Raw genomic sequence first — 15,537 nt, 5'->3', positions numbered from 1 at the left:
CAACAATTAGACGAGTGGACATTTAATGCGTTTCATAGTAGTTGTAGAAGCACACCATACATATTAAAGTTAACTAATATTGGATCTTACAGCTGCCCTCTGGGAATTGTGTCTGGGTTTCAAACGAACCCCTGCAGGGAAGGGCCTGGACTCCAGCTCCAACAGGAACGTCTACGCTGCTATTTTTAGCCTTGTAGTGCACCCAAGTCAGTTGACACAGGCTCTGAAACTTGCTGTTGCAGGGTGTGTGTGGGTTGTTTTGTTTTTGCAGTTCAGATATACCCTTTATGGATACTAGCCAGGGGGTTGGATAAAGCAAGCCAGCCTTTGGATTTTCATTGCCATTTTAAGTTTAGGCTTCAGGAAGCCCTTTGTTAAGATTTTGGTAGCACAGACTTCATTAAAATAGTAATTTTGTGGATACAGACTAACACTGCTACCCCTCTGATATTAAAATAAGCCCAGCTTAACCTCGGAAAGGGGCAATTCTGATGGAGAAAAGTCAACCTAGCCAACTCCCACAGAATGAAAGTATGTGTTACATTGTCAAGAAAAAGTAAGAACAAAGATGGCCACAGATGTGTTTTTTTCTGATGGAATGAAGAACAAAGCAAAGCTAACATTCTGGATAGTAATAAGTTGCTTACTAGGGAAAGAAAGGGAAAAATTAGGTCACAAACCTACAGAAACTGGAAAATAGAAGGGAGAGGAAAAAAGCCTGTTACAAAAATAATTTAAAGTTAATATGACAACTAGGAAAGTCAGTAATGCTATGGAAGAGTTCCTTAATAAACCAATACAAAAAAAAAAAACAAGAAACTGCTTCTGATGGAAGTGTACTTACTTATTGGAGAGAATATTTAATTAGCAGCTGATTAGCATGAATTTATCATATATTCAAAGGTATTTAATAGATTCCAAGGCCAGGAGGGACCCTGCAGCGTCAGTTCTGGATCCCTTACTAGTCAACATTTTCATTAATGATTTGAATAATGGAATGGAGAGCATGCTCATAAAATTCATGGGTAACACCAAGCTGGGAGTGGTTGCAAGCACTTCGGTGAACAGGATTTAGAATTCAAAATTACCTTGTCAAATTGGTCTGAATTCAACAAAATGAAATTCAGTAAAGACAAGTGCAAAGTAGTTGACTTAGGAAGGAAAAAATCAAATGCAGCACTACAAAATGGGAAGTATGTCACTGTCTAGGTGATAGTATTGCTGAAAAGAATATGGACGTTACAGTGGATCACAAATTGAATCAACATTAATGTGATGCAGTTGCAAAAAAAAGGCTAATATTCTGGGATATATTAACAGACGTGTTGTATGTAGACCCGGGAGGTAATTGTCCCACTCTACTCAGTGTTGTTGAGGCCTCAGTTGGAGTACTCTGTCCAATTCTGTGCACCATGCTTTAGGAAAGATGTGGACAAATGGGAGAGAGTCCAGAGGAGAGTAATGAAAATGATAAGTTTAGAAAACCTGACCTATGAGGAAAGGTTTAAAAAACTAAGCATGTTTACTGTTGAGAAAAGAGGACTGAGGAGGGCTGTTAAAAAGAGGGCCTTGATCCATTGTGCTCCATGTCCATTGAAGGTAGGACTTAATGGGCTTAAACTGCAGCAAGGGAGTTTTAGGTTAAATGTTAGGGAAAAACTTTAACTATAAGTTAAAGCTCTGGAATAGGTTTCAAAAGGAGGTTGTGGAATCCCAGTCACTGGAGGATTTTAAAAACAGGTTGGACAAACACCTGTCAGGGATGGTCTAGGTTTACTTGGTCCTGCATTAGCACTGGGGGCTGGACTTGATGACTTTTCAAGGTCCCTTCCAGCCCTACATTTCTATGATCATATGATTCTGTGATTGTGATCATCTAGTCTGACCTCCTGTGTAACAGAGTGTAGAATTTCCCCCCCAAATTCCTAGAGCATATCTTTTAGAAAAATATCCAATCTTGATTTAAAAAGTGCCAGAGATGGAGAATCCACCACAATCCTTGGTAAGTTGTTTCAATGGTTAAATTACCCTCACTGTTAAAACTGTATGCCTCATTTCCAGTCTAAATCAGTCTAGCTTCAGCCTCTAGCCATTGGATCATGTGATACCTTTCTCTGGTGGGCTGAGAACCCATTATTAAATATTTGTTCCCCATGTAGATACTTATAGACTAATAATTTAAAAATCATTGTGTAAAGTATTCTCTGTGGAGGGATTCATGATCTATTGATCACAGAGAGAGCCAACTTACATTACAGTAAGAGTACAGAACAGGAAGAAACTAATGGAAAATTTACTGACCTATCTAGAGTCATACAGAGGAAAAATCCAGTGTAGAAAATAAGGGAACGAATAAGTTAGATGTCTGACATATGCTAAAGAATGGTTTTGATGAGAAAAATATATAGATAACAACTATAGATAACAGGTGGGAGGGGGAACACGCATACAAATGGTTTAAAGAAAGATGACTACACTTCAAAAGCAGCAAATGGGCAGTTTCGTAACCTTACCTATTCTCAAGAAATGGCTGTTGTAAGTGCCATAACAAATTCTATTGTCAGATGATAAATACTTTAACTGATATTTCCCATGTAACATGTTTCCTTACCAGAATACATATAACAAAAATAATGTGTCAGAGTTAAAGTTGTGCTTTGATTGAAAAATGTATTTCTTTGTACTAGAGAAGAATAATGTAGTTTGTTTATTATGTGGACAATGTAAGAAGTGTAGATTTCTTAATAAATACTTTCTTGCTTTTATTTTCTTTGGTTTTATATGTGATGGATAGTTATATAAATTGTTCTTAGCTAACAAACCTATCTAGTTTTTTTAAATGAAGGGCGTTGTTTTGTTTGGGTAATTGTACTTCTACCCAGGCCTTTTTCAGATGTGTAATCTCTTTAGAGACATTTTAATTTGTTTGACATCCTTTACACACATAATGTACATTACTATGTACGCTAAAGGCACCAGATGTCTAACTTATGCTTCCAAAATACAGAACTTGGACGTCACTACAGGATCTCACAGTGTTTTGCAAACTATGAGTACAAAGCAGGAAACTACTTTAAATGATTTAGAGAACTACATTTTTGTCTCTCTTGCTCTTGCCAAAGAAAACTTTTGTCTTTAAGCAAAAAGATTCACTTTCCAGAGAACACTGACAAATCCAGTCGTCAAAGCCAAGGTGTCATTGAACAGTTAAGTGTGGTAGAAAACTCTGGTACATTTTGGGATGACACATCCTATACTGAAGGAAAAGTGTGTGCCTAATTTTTTTAAAAAATTGTCTTTTTGGATCAAAGGGTGGGGAATTTGGATTGGATGGCTCCAGATTGTTGTGCAATTTTATCTACTTTGATTTTCTGACCCAAATGGAGTTTTAAGAAAAATACAAGACTAGAAAGTGTTTTATGTAGGAGAGAGAATCCATATGTGGACTTAGCTGTTAGAAAACAATTTTAATTTAAACTTAGTGAATATTACCAGCATGATGTGGCAGTTGTGCAGCTATTTCCTTTGCAGCTGAGGGGGACAGATCCTGCATTCCTTGTGCAAGAAACACTTTAAGTGACTTCACTGGGAGTCTTAGGCAAGGAAGGAATGCAGCACAGAGCCCCAAATTCAGTTATTCCAAATGGAGGGGGTTGCAGGAAAGTACATAGTTACTGACTAGTCAAACATTTGTTAGTCTAAACTAATTGACAGAAATCTATCTTCTTTAGAACCTCAGCTGCTCAACTTCAGTTTTCCCTGTAAAATGTTGTGCTTCTTCCTTTCCCCTCCTTTCCTATGTTAGCCTCTCCCTCCCTACCCCCAGAAAATCTGGTTATTGAACTAACATGATATTATTATTTATTAGGGCTATCAAGCGATTAAACAAATGAATCGTGATTAATTGTGTGATTAAAAAATTAACCGTGATTAATAGCACTGTTAAATAATAGAATACCATTTATTTAAATATTTTGGGAGTTTTCTACATTTTCAAATACATTGATTTAAATTACAACACATAATACAAAGTGTGCAGTGCTCACTTTATATTTATTTTTATTACAAATATTTGCACTGTAAAAAACAAAAGAAATAGTATTTTTCAATTCACCTAATACAAGTACTGCAGTGCAATCACTTTATCATGAAAGTTTAACTTACAAATGTAGAATTATGTATAAAAAATAACTGCATTCAAAAACAATACAATGTAAAACTTTAGAGCCTACAAGTCCACTCAGTCCTTCTTCTGCCAGTCGTTCAGACAAACAAGTTTGGTTACATTTGCAGGAGATAATGCTGCCCACTTCTTGTTTACAATGTCACCTGAAAGTGAGAACAGGCTTTCTCATGGCACTGTTGTAGCCAGCATCACAAGATATTTACATGCCAGATGTGCTAAAGATATGTCCCTTCATGCTTTGACCACCATTCCAGAGGACATGCATCCATGCTGATGATGGGTTCTGCTCAGCAGTGCACGTAAGCTGGTACAGTCCGGTACACTGTACCAGCAAGCTATTTATAGCCAGTACGGTGTACTGGAAAGACACCGTACCGCCCCCAGCCTCCATAGAGCTGCCTCTCAGGAGAACAGGGCTGGGGGTCGCATGGAGCTGGGAGTGGTACGGCAGCCGGAGGAGCTGCCAGTGTTCTGCTCCTTTCCCCGCTGCCACTCCCAGCAGGGAAAGGAGCAGAACTCCCAGCCCTGCCCCCTGTCCTTCAATGGAGCTGCGTCTGCAGGGGGTGGGACTGGGGTTCTACTCCTTTCCCTGCTGGGAGAGGCAGCGGGAAAAGGAGCAGAACACTGGCAGCTCCTCCTGCTGCTGTACCGCTCCCAGCTCCCCCTCACCCTAGTAATGTGGGAAGGGGAGGGAAGGTGAAGAGCGTGGGGGCCCTGGGCTGGGGGTCGGGCAGAGTCATGTGGGGAGGTCACGTGGCCCCCCCTTAGCTGGTGTGCCCTCGTACCAGGAAGAAAATAATTTTACTTGCACACTGGTTCTGCTCGATAATGATGCAAAGCAGAGCGGACCAACACATGTACATTTTCATCATCTGAGTCAGATGCCACCAGTAGAAGGTTAATTTTCTTTTTGGTGATCGGGTTCTGTAGTTTCCGCATCAGAGTGTTGCTCTTTTAAGACTTCTGAAAGCATGCTCCACGCCTCGTCCCTCTCAGATTTTGTACGGCACTTCAGATTCTTAAACCTTGGTCGAGTGCTGTAGCTATTTTTAGAACTCTCACATTGGTACCTTCTTTGCGTTTTGTCAAATCTGCTGTGAAAGTGTTGTTAAAATGAACATATGCTGGGTCATTATCCAAGATGGCTATAACATGAAATATATGGCAGAATGCAGGTAAAACAAAGCAAGAGACATACAATTCTCCCCCAAGGAGTTCAGTCACAAATTTAATTAACGCATTTTTTTTTTTAACAAGCATCATCAGCATGGAAGCATGTCCTCTGGAATGATGGCCAAAGCATGAAGAGGCATATGAATGTTTAGCATGTCTGGTACGTAAATACCTTGCAACATCGGCTACAAAAGTGCCATGCAAACACCTGTTCTCACTTTCAGGTGACACTGTAAATAAGAAGCAGGCAGCAGTATCTCCTGTAAATGTAAACAAACTTGTTTGTCTTAGCGATTGGCTAAACAAGAAGTAGGACTGAGTAGACTGGTGGGCTCTAAAGTTTTACATTGTTTTGTTTTTGAGTGCAGTTATGTAACAAAAGAAATCTACGTTTTTAAGTTACACTTTCACGATAAAGAGATTGCACTACAGTACTTGTATGAGGTGAATTGAAAAATATTATTTCTTTTATCATTTTTACAGTGCAAATATTTGTAATCAAAAATAATAATATAAAGTGAGCATTGTACACTTTGTATTCTGTGTTGTAATAGAAATCAATATCTTTGAAAATGTAGAAAAACATCCAAACATATTTAATAAATTTCAATTGGTATTCTATTATTTAACAGTGCAATTAATTGCAATTAATTTTTTTTAGTTAATCACATGAGTTAACTGCGATTAATCAACAGCCCTATTATTTATTAGTTGCATTACCATTGATATGTGCCTGCCATCACTCTTCTCACACTGTTTGTGGTGTTGTACGCATTTTTTCCCATTCTTCATCTATACGGTTGTTGTAAGATAAGTAGGAACCGTGTTCTTCTATGTGTCTTTGTACAGCACCTAGCACAATGGGGTCCAATAGAAATGATCACAAAACCTAAGTGCCCACTTTCCAGGGTATAATTAGCACTATACAGTTTCTCCTCAGGTTGAGATCATCATTATTCACCCCACTGGCATTCCTATAGTCTTCCTTTTTTATGCATGGCAGCTGCTCCTTGTTGTTTAATGAGTCTTATCAGCATCTGTTCTTCGGACATTTAATCCCAGTCAGTCTGATTCAGATCTAGCAGGAAAATGTTTGTACTTTGGTGTCATCTGGAAGACCCTGGTTCCCCTTCAGATCTGGCAGGAGAAACTGGATTTTGAGCTTTGGCCCAGTGTGGGAAACCCTGGCTAAGCTGTAAGCTGGTTGGAACCTGGAAGTAGTAAACCCTACCATATACTCCATGACTGAAAACACTGTTATCAAAATATATTTCTTAAATGTTATATTCCCCCCATACCCAATTGGGAAAAACTTGATGTTAACTGGTGCCCTGGTGTTGCAAAGCAGTGGCTTAGAAAACTACACTTACAGTAGTTTTTGGGGCAGTGCCAAGCTGACACCTGCTGAGAAAAAATAATTAAGTGCTGTTGTCTTGTATTTCATTTTAATTTTGAAATTGATTTACCTCTGGTGTTGCTGAGACTAACATAAAAACAATGTGTGTTTTTAATACGGTTAAATGGAAACTTATACATCTAGGAACAAAGAATGTAGGCCTAATGCAATCATAGAATGCATAAGCAGAAGAATCTCAAGTAGGAATAGAGAGGATATTTTACCTCCGTATTTGGCATAGGTGTGACTGCTGCTGGACTACTGTGTCCGGTTCTGGTGTCAACAATTCAAGAAGGATGTTGATAAACTGGAGAGAGTTCAGAGAAAAGTCACAAGAATGATTAAAGGATTGGAAAACATGCCTTATAGTGATAGACTCAAGGAACTCAATCTATTTAGTTTAAAAAAGATAAGGTTAAATGGTGACTTGATTAGTCTATAAGTATCCATCTGGAGAACTGTGATGGAGGCATGCCCCATCTCTGTCAGGAGAAGGCCAACAGGGTCCTCTGGGCTCATCTGCTACCCAATACGCCCTCCTGCAGAGCCTGCTCCAGCTGGAGGAAGCAAGCTTAAAAGAGAGAAGCTTGGCACAGGAAGGGTCGGCAACCTGGAAGAAAGCTGCTATGCCTCAGAAGTAGCTGACTCTAGCTACAGAGTGACTGACCAGGAAACAGCTGACACGCCTCTGCTGCCCACAAGGACAAACTAAACCTTTATAAGGAAACTCCTAGACTGAATCTCACCCCTTAATCAGGAGAACCACACAACAGAGGACCCAGAAAGGCTGGGCTAATGATCCCCAGCAGGAAAAGGGGAAGGGAGAAGAGACTCCAAAACTGCCTGAGTGTGACCCCAGAGAAAGACCTAACCTATCACACAATGGCAGAGAAAGTGAGCGCTAACGCCCACGCCTGACACAAGGGTGATTTAAACAAACAAACAGCAAACAAAAAAGAAACAAAAATTCATAAAGAAAATGGAAGACCAAGGGCTCTAAATGAGATGGAGTCAGAGCACTGGTGTAAGCAGTTGGCCGAGATGCAGCAACAACAGGCTAATCAAAAGCAATAGTTCCAACAGCAGCAGCTGCAGTAATGGACTATCCATTAGCATTGTAGTAGTGTCACAGCAACAACAGCTCTTGCGGAGATGGTAACCCTGATTCAAAAGGACCTGATTCAACAGTTAATGCCAGTCTTACTCCTTCAGAGGATCCCATCAGGGCCCACTTCCCCAGGACTAACTCTCCCACAGGTTGTGGGGAAGTTAACCCAAATGGGACCAGATGACGACCCAGAGGCATTTTTGACCACCTTTGAGAAGGTAGCACTAGCCGCTCAGTGGCTCCTCAAGGACTGACTCTCATACTGGTGCCATATTTGAAGGGGGCAGGCACAGTCAGTCTATCGCAACCTAGATTGAGAACAGGACTACAAGCAAGTAAAAGCCACAGTCTTCCCCTTTGCCCCATCCCACCCCTGGATTTTGCAGGCAAATACCTAGCCCAGCAATGAATGCAGTGGGAGGCCTTTGATCTATACATAGACCAGGCCATGCAGGAAGACAACAGCATCAAGAAAGTAGAACTAGTTAACCTTACCGAGGAACAAAGCAGAGAGAGCTGCACCCTTTTGAATCTCACCACTGCCTCAAGCTTCACAGGAGTCCTAGGAGCCCTGGGGAACTATTGCTCCCCAAAGGAGAACAAAACCATGGAGCAACACTGGCTTTTCACTAGACACCTATCTGAAAGGGAGGGATAAACCCCTGTGTTACGTACCTATAGACACTGGCTGCTACATGCAATTTTCGGGACTTGACAGACTCCTAGATTCGGGACAGAATACTCTGCATCACTTGGAATTGCTGGTGGTGGCTCCACCCCAAGGAACTGTGTGTGGCCCAGATGACTGAGTTAATTTTAACTGAACAATTCATATGGCTACTATCACTGAGAGGTTGAGAGGGGGTGTTACGACAATGCCCGGGGTTTCTCTCAGAGGCTGTGCAACTGATGGAAAATTTCATAGCAGCTGAGGGATTCCTAGATGCAGAATTTCCCCGACCCTCAACAGCCCACAAGACTGACCAAATGAAGGTATCAGACACTGACAGTAAGTTCCTAAACCTCCTCATGAGGGGCCACATTTAGGAGCCCTATGCAGGAGGACCAGGCCCTCTAAACATCTGTCCTATATTTCGGTCAGCTGAAGCAGGATCCTCTGAGGGAGATGGTAGCACCATCCTGTGACCAAATCTATCTCCAACTAAGAAAGATGCCTCTGAAGCCAGCGCAATGACCTGCTACTCCAATGGGCAGCAAGGACATATGAGGAAAGAATGCCCCCACGTGGAGTGTGAATACACACAGGGCTAAACCCTAGAGATGTGTGCCTGTAAGAGAGCTCCCCACAAATTGACAGTACCAGTCAGGGTACCAGGGAAGTGAATGCAAGGACTCCTAGACTCTGGTTGCAGCCAGCCAATAGTTCAAACCTCCCTGGCTGGCAAAGAGGACTCCCAGGACAGACAGTCTGCATACAGTGCATACCTGGTGTTGTAAAAACCTACCCCAGCTGGTGTTACAATGGACTGTGGGTATGCACATTGAAACCATCACAATGGCTCTGGCTGGAGAATAATAGTAGGATGAGGATCGCCTTTTTTTGTGGAGGGGCAGGGGCAAGTTGTGAAAAAGCTGACCGACCTGATGGTTGTGGCCTGGGACCAATCCTTTCAAATGAAAAACACAGGCCTAGCAGGACTCAGGGAACCAGAAGACCCAGGGGAGGGGACCTTGAGCGCAGTCTGACCAAGGCCAAAGTGGAGAAGGAGGAGATATTTGCCCCAGATGCTTGATGTGACTGCAAGCAGGAAACTTTGTTCAAGGAACAAAGGGATGACCCCACATCTAGGAAAGAGTACCGTGGAAAGGTATTTGGGGATCATAGTGGACCACAAGCTAAATATGAGTCAACTTCGTAACGCTGTTTCAAAAAAAAGCAAACATTCTGGGATGTATTAGCAGGAGTGTTTTAAGCAAAACACTAGAAGTAATTCTTTAGCTGTACTCCACTCTGATTAGGCCTCAACTGGAGTATTGTGTCCAGTTCTGGGCACCACATTTCGGGAAGGATGTGGACAAATTGGAGAGAGTCCAGAGAAGAGCAACAAAAATGATTAAAGTCTAGAAAACATGACCTATGAGGGAAGATTGAAAAAATTGGCTTTGTTTAGTCTGGAAAAGAGAAGACTGAGAGAGGACATAACAGTTTTCAAGTATGTAAAAGGTTGTTACAAGGAGGAGGAAGAAAAATTGTTTTTCTTAACCTCTGAGGATAGGACAAGAAGCAATAGGCTTAAATTGCAGCAAGAGAGGTTTAGGTTGGACATTAGGAAAAACTTCCTAACTGTCAGGGTGGTTAAGCACTGGAATAAATTGCCTAGGGAGGTTGTGGAATCTCCATCATTGGAGATTTTTAAAAGCAGGTTAGACAAACACCTGTCAGGTATGGTCTAGATCAGTGGTTCCCAAACTTGTTCTGCCGCTTGTGCAGGGAAAGCCCCTGGCGGGCCGGGCCAGTTTGAGTGATGTACTGGCCGCCGCTTCCAGCAGCCCCCATTGTCCTGAAGCAGTGAACCGCGGCCACTGGGAGCCACGATCGGCCGAACCTGCAGATGCGGCAGGTAAACAAACCGGCCCGGCCCGCCAGAGACTTTCCCTACACAAGCGGCGGAACAAGTTTGGGAATGGCTGCACGTGCCAGTGGGCATAAGCCCAGCACCAGAGGTCTTCCAGAGAAGACTCACCCAAGCACCAGAAGGACTGCTTGGGGTGAAAATAATTGCAGATAATATCTTCAGTGTAGGTGAAGGGAGCAATGATACAGAAGATGAATGAGACCATGACAGAAAATTACAAGATTTTCTACAGCAATACAAGAACATAAAACTGAATCCCCCACAAAATGTGAGTCAAACAGCACGAGGTGACATGCATTGGAAATCTGCTCACAGCAGAGGGACTGAAAGCAGATCCCAACAAGATTAAGGCAATCAGAGACACGCCAGCCCAAGCAGATATGAAAGGGGTACTGCGCTTCAAAGGAATTATATTTTCTGTCCAAGTTCTGTCCACCTCTGACTGAGGTAGCAGAACCTATACGTCTGCTAACAAGGCAGGATATTGAGTGGGACTGGGCAGGTCCCCAACAGCAAGCATTTGACATGCTGAAACAAATGATAATGGATGTCCTTGTCCTGAATATATTCACCATGTCCAGAGTATATATAAACTGGTTCTGAGGTCCAAAAGGAAGTGAGAGGCAAACCAGTTGAAAATCTCTAGGTGAGGATAAAAGGGGAAAAAGGGACAATGTCATGGTAGGAGTCTGCTATAGATCATCAAATCAGGAGGAGGAGGTGGATGAGGCATTTCTAGAACAAATAACAGAAATATCCAAAACACAAGACATGGCAGTAAGTGGAGACTAACTTCTCAGACAATGTTGGAAAATAATATGGCAAAACACAAAACGTTCAATAAGTTCTTGGAATGCATTGGGGAGAGATTCATGTTTCAGAAGGTGGAGGAAATAGCCAGGAGGGCAGACCTGAGTCTGACTAACATGGAGGAATTGGTCACAAATCTGAAGAGTGAAGGCAATTCAGGTGAAAGTGATCATGAAATGATAGATTTCATGATTCTAAAGAAAGGAAGGACGAAGAGCAGCAGAATAAGGACTATGGACTTCAAAAAAGTAGATTTTAACAAACTCAGAGAACTGGTAGGTAAGATCCCATGGGAAGAAAATGTAAGGGGAAAAGCAGTTCAGAAGAGCTGTTTTATAAAGACACAATGTGAAAGGTGCAACTGCAAACTATCCCAGTGTGAAGGAAAGATAAGAAACTGCAGAACTTTTAATGGAGCCATACTGATGACCTGAAAACCAGGAAGGAATCCAAAAAAAAGTGGAAACATGGATAAATTGCTAAGGAGGGATACAAAAGAATAGAACAACCGTGTAAGGACACAATCTGAAAGACTAAAGCACAAAATGAGTTACACCTAGCAAGGGATACAAAAGCTAATATAAAGAGATTCTGTAAATACATTAGGAGCAAGAGAAAGATGAAGGAAAGTGTAGGTCCTCTACTTCGCTAATAATGGATGACATGAAGAACGCTGAAGTGTGTAATGCCTATTTTGCTTCAGCCTTCATAAAAAAGGTTTGTGGTGACCCGATACTCAATATAATTAATATTAACAATGTGGGGGAAGGAATGCAAGACAAAAGAGGGAAAGAACAGGCTAAAGAGTATTTAGATAAGTTACATGTATTCCAGTCAGCAGGGCCTGATGACATTCATCCTAGGGTACTTAAGGAACTAGGTAAAGCCATATTGGGACTGTTAGAAATTAGCCTGAGAGCTCCTGGAAGACAGGTAAGGTCCCAGGAGACTGGACAAGGCTAACATAGTATCTATCTTTAAAGGAGGGGACAAACAGGACCTGGGGAATTATAGACCAGTCAGCCTATAGTCAATACCTGGAAAGGTACTGGAACAAATTATTAAACAATCAATTGGTAAGCACTTGGAGGATAATATGGTTATAAGGAATAGCCTTCATGGATTTTGTCAAGAACAAATCATCCCAAACCAATCTGATTTCCTTCTTTGGCAGGGTTACTGGCCTCCTGGATGGAGGCGGAAGCAGTAGCTGTGATCTTGATTTTTAGTAAGGCTTTTGTCACAGTCCCACCTTACATTCTCATAAGCAAACTAGGAAAATGGGGGCTAGTGGATATTAAAAGAATGACTGACCCAGGAACCTGTTTTGTTTCCGAAGCCTTCTTGAAGTCTTTTATTTTGCAAATGGATGCATCTGAAGTTGGCCTTGGAGCCATACTGTCCCAAGAAGTGGGGGGAGAGAAACATCCCGTCCTTTATCTTAGCAAAAAATTGTTCTCCCAGGAAGTCACCTACTTGGTGACTGAGAAGGAGGCTTTAGCAGTAAAGTGATCTGTAAATGCCCTAGACTACTACCTATGGGGTCACCCATTCCAGCCGGTGATTGACCACGGACTCCTATGATCGGTACAGTGCATGAAGGACCACAAGTCCCGAATCATATGGTGGTATTTGTCTCTGCAACTGTACTACTTTGAAATGCTACGTCAGGTTAACACAGATCATAAAACTGAACGTCTCTTCGTGAGGCGGCCAGGGAAGGGGAGATAGTCCACCTGATGACTCTGGAGCTGAGGGGGAGGAAGGTATGTAATGGGGTTTATGGATCCCAAACCAAACCAGAGCAAGGCATGGGGCAGTAGTGGGACAGGGAGGCCCAGCACTCAGCAGCTGCAGGGCATGCTCCAGGTGGAGGGACAATTTAAAAGGGCACCGGTAGCCCAGGGGCAAGGAGTTACAGGCTGCATTGCATCAGGAAGTAAGGCTGACACCTGGAGCTGTAGGAAGTGTGACTATAGTATTAATAAGGCCACTCTGGAAGCAATTACCTGTATTCCCTTCTATCCCCCCTTTTGAGCTGGGAACCCAAGAGAGGCCCTGAAGAACATGATGTGCCCTGGGCAGACTACACTGGTACTGCAAAGACTCTGACTGCACCCCAAACAGAGGAGCCACAGCCTGGTAGGAAGTGACCTAGGGTGGAGTGTAACTTGCAGTGGACCAACAAGTGATCTGGACACTGCAACATCCCATTAGGGTCCTGGGTTGTGACCTGGTGGAGAGGGAGGGCCCAGGTCCCCCTCCCCAGCTCCTCTTCCCCTCTATTGTGACAGAGTGCTTAGGAGAGAAGAAGACATACGCCAGAAGGTGAGGCCATTGTTGTATACAACCTGGCAATGCCCTCTTCTAGAACATGCAAACTGAAGAAAACTGTGGAGCCTCTGCCTGACCACTATGCCAGCTGGCTAGCAGACTGATCCTCTACAAGGTCCCTTCCAGCCCTACATTTCTATGATTCCATTAAGTACTATCAGCCAGAAGAGCCACAGACACTCCATCGTGCTGCATCAGAGAAAAGATTGGGTGTAGGTTTTTTGCAAGAGCAGCTGATCACTTGTGCCAGCGGAACCCTGCCAGAGACTGAAAAGCGGTATGCACAAATAGCAAAGGGTCTGTGGCTGTGGTATTTGGAATGAATCGATTTCATCAGTACACCGATGGCCGCAAAGTAATAGTGCAATTAGACCACAAACCTTTAGAGACAATCATGGTGAAACCCCTTCTATGTACTCCAGAAAGCTTGCAGCACATGTTGACACACCTCCTGTGCTACCAGGCAGAGATCAGATATTGTCTAAGACAATTATACTGGTGTAAGCTGACACCTTGAGCAGGGTATGTGTACCCAGTATCAGAAAGTCGGGGGAAGGGGATTAGGACATTGAATCCATTATCATACTGAATTATCTCTCAGTCTCAACAGTGAAGCTGATGCAAATCAAAGAGGCTATGGAAAAGGGCATCCAACTACAGGCCAGTCAAGAGAGTGGTGCTATCAGGGAAGCCAGAAGACAAAAGCCAAGTACCGGTAGGCGCAGAACCATATTTTTACATTAAAGATGAGCTGAGTGTGCAGGATGGAATTCTGTTTCAAGGAGAGAGAGCTGTTATTCCTGCCTCATTCTGTAAAAATGTCATGCAAAAAATACATGGCTCATACCTGGGCACTGACAGCTGTCTTTGATGGATTCGAGATTGTATTTACTAGCTGGGAATGAATACACAACTCTTATCATTGATGTAAGGCTGTGAGACCTGCTGGTTATGAGATAACCACCAGCAGAAAGACTATACATATGAGCTGCCCACCTGAGCATAGGAAAAGATGGGAGCAGATTTTATTTACCTTCATGGAAAAGCAGTGATTACAGTGGACTACTACACAAATTTTGGGGACATTAGTGCCTTTTCTGATACAAGGAGCAAGTCAATGACTGGCAAATGGAGGGCCCACTTTGTGAGATGTGGCATTCCAGACACTGTATTCACCAACAGTGGACCCCAATTTGCCTCAGAAGAATTCAAGGAATTTGCACACAAATAGGAATTTGACCACAACACGTCTTCCCCAGGACACCCACAGAATAATGGTAAAGGGTAATCAGCTGTAAAAGCAGTTAGGAGACTGTTACACAAGGCTGTTTCTTCTGGTTCAGACCCCTTGTTAGCAGTTTTGGCACACAGGAATACCCCATTATAGCGGTGCCAATACAGTCCAGTGCAGGCACTGATGGGACGAAGGAACAAAACCTCATTAGTAGGGAGGAGAGACCCATTGCTGCCAGAAGGATGGAGACACTGCTGAGTGGAGATGGCCAACAATCTGAGAAAGCAGGCCCTAGAGAACAACAGGTCAAACAAGGACCTACATCCCTGTAGACAGACATCCCTGTGAGGATCCAGCCATTACAGAGGGTAGGTCTACACTTACCTCCAGGTCCGGCGGTAAGCAATCGATCTTCTGGGATGGATTTATCGCATCTTGTCTAGACGCGATAAATCGATCCCAGATCGATCCCGGAAGTGCTCGCCGTCAACGCCGGTACTCCAGCTCGGCGAGAGGAGTACACGGCATCGACGGGGGAGCCTGCCTGCCGCGTCTGGACCCGCGGTAAGTTCGAACTAAGGTTCTTCGAATTCAGCTACGTTATTAACGTAGCTGAATTTGCGTACCTTAGTTCGAAGTAGGGGGTTAGTGTGGACCAGGCCAGAGACACCAGAAGGAGTGGACTAAAGGAGTTGTGAG

The sequence above is a fragment of the Chrysemys picta genome, chromosome 3 (genome assembly GCF_011386835.1).
Source record: "Chrysemys picta bellii isolate R12L10 chromosome 3, ASM1138683v2, whole genome shotgun sequence".
NCBI lineage: Eukaryota > Metazoa > Chordata > Testudines > Emydidae > Chrysemys > Chrysemys picta.
Note: the sequence above shows the minus strand (reverse complement) of the source record.